Genomic DNA, 9,098 nt, shown 5'->3' on the forward strand with positions numbered 1-9,098 from the left:
GGAGAGGGTGGGTGATGGGTATTGAGGAGGGCACCTTTTGGGATGAACACTGGGTGTTGTATGGAAACCAATTTGACAATAAATTTCATATATAAATAAAAAAATAAATAAATAAAAAAATAGTGTTTGTTAGTAGTTGTTATATTAATGCCACCAGAATTTTTCAAGCTATCTTTTATTCCTTTCTGCTGCATTGTAAGGGCTCTCATCTAATCTTTAGAAATATCCTCTCTAGAATCTCTTCCCTGAGTTTTCTGAGTAGTATTTTGAGTTTAAGCAGATCTAGGCAGGCCTGGGTATATCTGGGGGATAGTTCCTGGTTTTAGAAGATATTGGAGCCCACCTAGAATAACCTGGAATCAGAGGCTAGCCATCCTTACCCCTTTCCTTTTGGGGAAAATAATGAAATTCCTTGGCAGATTTACATGAAGCTTGGATACTAGGGGAAGGGCAAACCTAGGGTGACCAACTTTTTACAGAGTTAACACACAGCCATATTAGACTGTGTTTTAGAGCCCCCCCCCCCCCCCAAAAAAAGGAATAATAATTTAACATGCAACATATAAGTATATATATATATTTATTTTTACATATTTATTTATTTTCACATAAATATGTATAAAATAGATGTTTATTTAAAATTATATTATTCTGTGTTATTGATTGTTTTGTTACATAAATGCTCTTATTTAAGCAAAACACTAATAGAGCTCATTACCAGTGTCAATTGATAATAGTTTACAGTACAACAGATTAAGCGAATAATATATGTGAGCAAAAATATAACAATATTTAATAAGGATAATATTTTATAATATATTGTTTAATATAACAATTGATGTTTACCTCTTTTTAAAAGGTCTTTACTGGATATTTAAATTTTGTAGGCTATTCTGTTGTATATTATTAAGATTCATAAATGTAAGACTTTTCAAAAGGACAGTATAAATATAATAGGATTAAATATATGCTCTATATTTAACAAAAAATAACAATGACATGATTCTTTTTGTCCTATGATATGGTCAGGTGTAATTTTGACCCTTTCCATTTAATTGTCCAATTATCCTTCTCTGAATTGCTTGCAGACTTTCAGACATCCTTTCTTTTAAGCAGCAGCAAAATGGAATAGAGCCAAATATATAATTCCTTTTGACTTGAAGCTCTGCTTTATCAAGCCACTTAATAAATTCAGGTGTCTGTCCATTGTGATGGCTTCAGCCAGGGATCTTTTCAACAAATGTATTTGAACATGGCATACTTTGGGCTTTATTTGGTAGACACAGTAGGTTTTTATAATTGTAGAAATTAGTTTGCAGGTCTCCAAAAACTTTCATTAGCTTTGTTTCTACAGGTGTCTTCTGGTAGACCAGGTATCTTATGAATCAGTTCCTTTGCATATTTAAATTCATCATACAGGCTACCCGTTTCAAAAATTCTCATCATTTTTAAACAGTGCAAAGCACATTGGATGTCATAAGTAAAATTTTTTTTTCTTAGAGAACATGATTTAAAGCATAGAAGTAATTTGAGTTTGTGAAATTTAAGTTTAATTACAAATAAATTACAATTTTAATTGGGACCTGAGAAGGTCCTGTTTAACTTCTTGCCTTTTTCTAGTTACATTTTTTGAATTCTTAAACAGCCTTATTTCCATTATTTCATTGTATGAGTTGATGTCACAGCCTATGTGAAATTTTTGCCCCTAGGATTCACATATTATCAAATTGTTTCAGAGAAACAGTTTGTCAATTTCTGTTTTTACTGCAACCTTTCTTTCTATTTGAATCCTCATGTATTGAAAAATTATAGAAATACATTCTTCTTGTCCAGCGTTTTAAGAAAAAGGTGTTATGTCAGGCCAGTATTTTCAACACATTTTCTATAGCCGGTAACACTAAGAGCAATCTTGTGCGTGTCCACTTCTGAAGAAGCATCACCTTCCATTTCATAAAGTTTAAAAAATCCCATTATGAGCTTCTACACACTTTGAGGAAACAAAAGTGACCAAAAGCTTTCATGATGAAAGCCTCTATATTACAGGTAAACATATCTCACTCCATTCAGCATTGTGTCCAAGGTGTGTAGGATATTTAGCAGGTAGGATCTTTTCCTTGTCTTTGATAAGAAGTTTATAGACTGGATGGGACTTGCAGAAGTTTACATTTGCACTGCCTGCTAAGTATGCATACAGATGAGCAAAGTCTAGTTTAGGTTTGAGCAAGATAACAAAATTTTTGCTTTATCTTATCTATAATTTCATTAAAATTTGCATAGAAATTAAGAAACTTTTTTTAAACTTCATTTTTGAAATCAAATTATGTCAGAGCTGGAGAAATACTTTGCTATCATATTCACTTGGTAGGACAGAATCCTTGCTACACTTAAGGGGCCAACAGATGTTATCAAAATTTTCACATTTTTCTCCCACCGGAAATTTTAGTGTAATCAGTGAATCAGGAAATGTAACTTCACTTGGTTTGGTAGGGGAATGAGTGATAGGGCAGTGCATGTTTGTTCCTATAGTGTGCTCAAGCTAATTTGCTGGTTATTTTTGTCGGGACTTTGGTGTCTTTTGGGGAGAGAAAAGTTTTTTGTTTGTTTTTATTTGGGAAACAAAAAGTGGAGTTGATTTAGACATACTTGCTTATTTCATCCAAGAAATTTGAGATTCAACCTCCAAATGTGCTTTCACATACCTATTGCATATTCCTTTTTTATTGAGATATAATTGACATATAGCATTATATTAGTTTCAGGTGTACAGTGTGATTCAATATTTGTATATATTGTGAAATGATTGCTATAAGTCTAGTTAGCATCCATCACATACAGAGTTGTAGGTTTTTTTTTTTGTGATGAGAACTTTTAAGGTCTATTCTGTTAGAAACTTTCAAATATGCAATACAGTATGACTTACCATAGTTACAATGCTATACATTACACTCCTAGGATTTATTTATTTTATAACTGGAAGTTTGTACCTTTGACCGTCTTCATCCATTTCATTTACTGCCACTCCCACACCTCTGGCAACCATCAATCTGTTCTCTGTATCTATGAGCTTGTATTTTTTTTTTTTACATATAAATGAGATCATACAAATGTACTGTCTTTCTGTCTGACTGATTTCACTTAGCATAATGACCTTGAGGTCTATCCATGTTGTTACACATGGTAAGTCTTCATTCTTTTTATGGCTGAATAATATTCCATTATATATATATAACCCCATTTTTTATCCATTTATTCATTGATAGACATTTAAGTTGTGTCCATATCTTGGCTATTATAAATAATGCTGCAGTGAACATGGAAGTGCATATATAGTTTTGAGTTAGTGTTTTCATTTTCTTTGGCTATGTACCCAGAAGTGAAATTGCTGGATCATATGGTAATTCTATTTTTAATTTTTTTAAAACATGTGAGCTGATATCTCCTTATGGTTTTCAATGGTATTTCCCTCTTGATTAGTGATGTTGAGCATCTTTTCATGTATGTTAGCCATTTGAATGTTTTCTTTGGAAAAATTTCTATTCATGTCTTGTGCCCATTTAAAAATCAGATTTTTTTTTTTTTTTTTTTTTTGCTGGTGAGTTGGATGAACTCTTAATATATTTTGGATATTAACCCCTTATTAGATATATTATTGGCAAATATTTTCTCTCATTCAATGGGTTGCCTTTTAATTTTGTTGATGGTTTCCATTGCTGTGCAGCTTTTTAGTTTGATGTAGTCCCACTTGTTTATTTTTGCTTTTGTTGTTTTTACTTTTGATGTCAGATTTCAAAAAATTATCACCAAATCAATATCAAGGAGCTTACTACCTGTTTTATTCTAGGAGTTTTATGGTTTCAAGTACATTCAAGTCTTTAAAACATTTTGAGTTAATATTTGTATATTATGTAGAATAGTCCAATTTCATTCTTTAGCATGTGGATAACCAGTTTTCCCAATACCATTAATTTAAGAGACTGTGCTTTCCCCATTTTATATTCTTGGCTCCTTTGTCATATAATAATTGACCATATATGTGTGGGTTTATTTCTGCATCCAAATTATTTTTGTCATATTGTGTAATATGCTCTGTTTGGTTATTTATATTTTCAATCCAGTGGTATTAAAAATAGTCATGTAGGGTCACCTCATGACTGGGTGAAGGTCACCCAGTCTGGCTCTTGAGCTGGGCTCAGGTCATGATCTCACAGTTCATGGGTTTGAGCCCCATGTCAGGCTTTGTGCTGACAGTGCAGAGCCTACTTGGGATTCTCTCTCTCTCTCTCTCTCTGCCCCTATCTCTCTGCCCCCCCTCCACTCATGTGCTATCTCTCTCAAAATAAACAAACTTAAAAAAAAATAGTCATTTAGTTTTCATGTTCAGTGATGTCCGGGTCATGCTGGTGTTAGTATTGTAATGATTCTGATTATCATCATCTGAGCTCTTAGAAAACATGATTATAATATTGACAATAAGAAAAATTATATTAGCACTCTCTTGACACAAAGCACAACAGTTAATCCAAAGACTAAGTCAAAGATGGACTGTTAATGATTTCAATACCCTTAGGCTGCACACTTAAGTCGCATCACTCAAAATGAACCACAAATTAGGGGTGCCTAGGCGGCTCAGTCACTTAAGTGTCCGACTTCGGCTCAGGTCATGATTTCACAGTCTGTGAGTTCGAGCCCCGCGTCAGGCTCTGTGCTGACAGCTTAGAGCCTGGAGCCTGCTTCGGATTCTGTGTCTCCCTCTCTCTCTCTGCCCCTCCGCCGCTCATGCTCTATCTCTGTCTCTCAAAAAATGAATAAACGTTAAAAAAAAAATGAACCACAAATTGCAATTGTCAACATCTGCAGTCAGAGTTAAAAACAGCAACCATAGAAGGCGGATAATTTATGCTTACTCATTTGACCCCAAAACAACGTTGCTTTTAGTTCCTGTTTTTTTTAACTTCCAAATGGATTTTGTTCTTTAACTTCAACCTTCCAAACCAGTTTTCATAACTCAGAAAATTTTGCATCTCAGTATTGGATTATTTGGTATTTGAGACTTCCCATATGACAACTTTGATGGTCCCAGGCAAATGTTCATGGTTGCTTTCCCTATATCACTCTGGGTCCAAATGGCAGTAGAATGGTGGCACTTGAACCTGGGATCAGAGGAAACCTTTTAATCCAACTAGTTTCCTTTGGTCAGCTGCTATAAGGTCTGTCTTAATCACTTATATTCTGGGGCCTGTATGTCTACTATGAAAGCTCCTCATGCAGGAAGAATCCTTTCTTATTCATGGATGAATCAGTGTTTTTTGTTTTATTAAGGCCTCCAGCTGATTGGATGAGGCCTACTCACATTAAAGAAAGCTATCAGCTTTACTTAGTCTACTGGTTTAAATGTTAATCTTATTCCAATTCACACTCACAGAAACACCCAGGATAATATTTGACCAAATATCTGAGCATGTTGTGGCCTAGTCAAGTTGGACACATAAAATTAACCAGCACACACACTAACAATAGTATTTGCTAATAGGAAGATACTAGGAGCCCCTCGCTATAAAATTTTTTTGGTAGGGTGTACTTATCTGTATACATAGATTCTTCTTCTTTTTTTTTTTTAAATTAATTAATTAATTAATTTTGAGAGAGACAGAGTGAGTGGCGGAGGGGAAGGGGGGGGAAAGAGGATCTGAAGTGGGCTCCGTACTAATAGCAGAGTGCCTGATGCAAGGCTTGAACTCTCAAAGCATGAGATCATGACCTGAGCTGAATTCGGACACTCAATTTACTGAGCCACCCGGGCATCCCTGATTATTCTAAATAAACCTGGAATCTATCTATTTATGGCAGAATAGCCAGTTGGAGAAACTGGGTAATCATGTAAGCTGCGAAATTAACAGTGCCATCATGACTACTTTACTCAAAGCTCTCATCTGTTTTTTTCTGAAATCATTCTGAATGTAGGGGAAAAAGGAAAAGAAGGGAAACTTTTAGGAGTTGCAGCTGATGGATTCAAGCTCTTTCATGAAAAACAAAACAAAACAAAACAAAACAAAACAAAACAAAAACACCTTTTTTCTGTACCTGATGTTTGCCTATAAAGTTTGGCAAGGGTAAGACCTCTGTTTTAGGGAGTCTGATTTAACAAACTCTTGAGCCATAAAGGCTAAGACATTTGGGGTAATAAAAGGGAGGAGGTGAAACACCATTAATAGTTAAATGCCTGAAAAATTCACTACATCTTTGGAATTAAGTAAAAGAAGCTTGAGGGAAGATTACTGGGGACTAATCTTAACCAATGTAAAATGGAGACCCAGAGTAAATAAGTGAATAAATATTCTTTCATGGTGGTTACTAGTAGTGCCTGTTAAAACTAGACAATAGGAGGTAAAGATGTAAGACCAGTTTTTTGGGTTTCTAGAAATCCTACTCATGTTCTGAGGCTTTCTGGGCATATATTACATTCCTTTTCGAATAACCCATGTGGCATCATTGATCATCCAAAAGACTATAAAACTGGCTGAGAATCAATCTGCAGTATTTGGCCAGAGAGGATGCCCTCTTCATCTGATTCACTGGCTTTCTGATCACAAATATAATGTCATCCTCTTTCCAGAGGTATTGGAAACCCCAATCACAAGCACAAAGTAGACTGGAAAAGTGTTGCTCCTAGCTTGAACTGACTTGAAAAATGCTACAGAAACTAAAAGAGAAGCACTGGGGCAGTCTTCAGAGGAGTATATTAAGCCCTGACCATGCACAACTGTAGCTGGGGGGTGGCTCCTCTACTTATCAGATCCTCCATTGTTTGAACTAGCAGAGAACAGTATTCTATACCAAATTAAAAAAAAAAAAAACTTGCCAATAAATTTTGGAGAAAGCAGAGCTTGATAACATTATAAACCCAGATCGGTGGCTGGTATATACAATAAGGTGGAAGTTGAGTACCCATATAGGTCAGATGCTCAGGAATGAATACAGATGTCAGCTGAGAATGAATAAGAACTGATGGGGAAAATGTAGATATTAACATCAGTCAAAAATGGGTCAAAGTCAAGTTTGGCCATGCATTCTACAAAATAATTCTAGAGCCATCTTAATTTCCTATGGCTATATATTTGATTAAAAACTTACTTAAGAGGAGAAAGACTTTTTTCTTTCTGTCTGGTGGCAGCTCTCAGCTCAAAGGTAAGCCAAGATGGGCGATTACAAGTACATCCAGGAGCTATGGAAGAAGAAGCAGTCCCATGTAATGCGCTTTCTTCTCGGGGTGTGTTGCTGGCACTATCGCCAGCTCTCTGCTCTCCACAGCCCCCTTTCCAGCCCCCCTAGCTGATAAAGCCCTTAAAGCCCACAGACTGGGAGTACAAGGCCAAGCAAGGTTATGTCATACATCAGATTCGTGTGCGACATGGTGGCCATAAATGCCCAGTCCCCGAGAGTGCTACCTATGGCAAGCCTGTCCATCATGGTGTTAACCAGCTAAAATTTTCCCAAAACCTTCAATCTGTTGCAGAGGAGTGAGCTAGATGCTACTGTGGGGTTCTAAGAGTCTTGAATTCTTACTGGGTTGGCGAAGATTCCACATACAAATTCTTTGAGATTATCCTCATTGATCCATTCCAAAAAGCTATTAGAAGAAACCCCTACACCCAGGGGATCACCAAACCAGTCCACAGGCACAGGGAGATGGGAAGGCTGACATCTGCAGACCACGAGAGCAGTGGCCTTGGAAAGGGCACACTATCAGTGGTTCTCCCCAAGCGGCATGGAGAAGATGCAATACTCTTCAGTTCTGCTGTTACCACTAATATAAATAATGCTTGTAAAATTCTTACCTAATAAACAATGTAGGACAGTAAAAAAATAAGAACTTAGTTAAATAATTTAGTTTGTTAGTGAGTACTAATTTTTAATATTTAGAAAAAATATATAATGTAATGTAAGAGAAATTAAATGCCACACTTCCCAGATTTAGTTCTCATGTATAGGTACAATCCCAATACTCTCTATGATATATATGTTTGAATTTTGGATAAGCTATATCAGAAAGAAGTTGAAGAAATGGTTGCAAGCATTAAACGTATACTTCATGAAGGAAGATTACCTTCAATCAAATAAATCTATACTATAAATCTACTATAGGGTGTAAGGTTGAAAATTCCTGAGCAATAAAGCACTAGTAGCAGCCCATTTTATATTTTATATGTTAGTTTAAATGTTAATTTATAAGTTAGTTTAATTCATATTTTATATGTTAGTTTTAATAGTTTGTATGTTAGTTTAATATTGTAATATATTCATAAAATATGAGTGAGAAACAATCAGCAAAACTAAAAGGCAACCGACAGAATGGGAGAAGATATTTGCAAATGACCTATCAGATAAATGTTTAATATCCAAAATCTGTAAAGAACTTATCCAACTCAACACCGAAAAAACAAATAATCCAGTGAAGAAATGGGCAAAAGACATGAATAGACACTTCTCCAAGGAAGACATCCAGATGGTCAACCGGCACATGAAAAAATGCTCAACATCACTCATCATCAGGGAAATACAAATCAAAACCACAATGAGATACCACCTCACACCTGTCAGAAAGGCTCACATTAATAACTCAGGCAACAACAGATGTTGGCGAGGTTGTGGAGAAAAAAGATCTCTTTTGCATTGTTTGTGGGAATGCAAGCTGGTGCAGCCACTCTGGATAACAGTATGGAGGTTCCTCAAAAAAGCTAAAAATAGAACTACCCTACACCCAGCAATTGCACTACTAGGTATTTATCCAAGGGATACAGGTGTGCTGTTTCGAAGGGACACATGCACCCCCATGTTTATAGCAGCACTATCAACAATAGCCAAAGTATGGAAAGAGCCCAAATGTCCATTGATGGATGAATGGATAAAGAAGAAGTGGTATATATATATACAATGGTATATATATACAACGGCAATCAAAAAGAATGAAATCTTGCCATTTGCAACTACATGGATGGAACTGGAGGGTATTATGCTAAGTGAAATTAGAGAAAGACAAAACTCACATGACTTCACTCATATGAGGACTTTAAGAGACTAAAACAGGGGCGCCTGGGTGG

The 9,098-nt window shown here is 35.7% G+C and overlaps 1 pseudogene; it reads left to right on the forward strand.

The window, feature by feature from the left end:
• Positions 1–7,147: 7,147 nt before the first annotated feature.
• Positions 7,148–7,808, forward strand: LOC121026242 (60S ribosomal protein L15-like; annotated as a pseudogene).
• The last annotated feature ends 1,290 nt before the right edge of the window (positions 7,809–9,098 follow it).

Source organism: Herpailurus yagouaroundi, unplaced genomic scaffold (assembly GCF_014898765.1).
Source record: "Herpailurus yagouaroundi ecotype Mexico unplaced genomic scaffold, PumYag 67886, whole genome shotgun sequence".
Taxonomy (NCBI): Eukaryota; Metazoa; Chordata; class Mammalia; order Carnivora; family Felidae; genus Herpailurus; species Herpailurus yagouaroundi.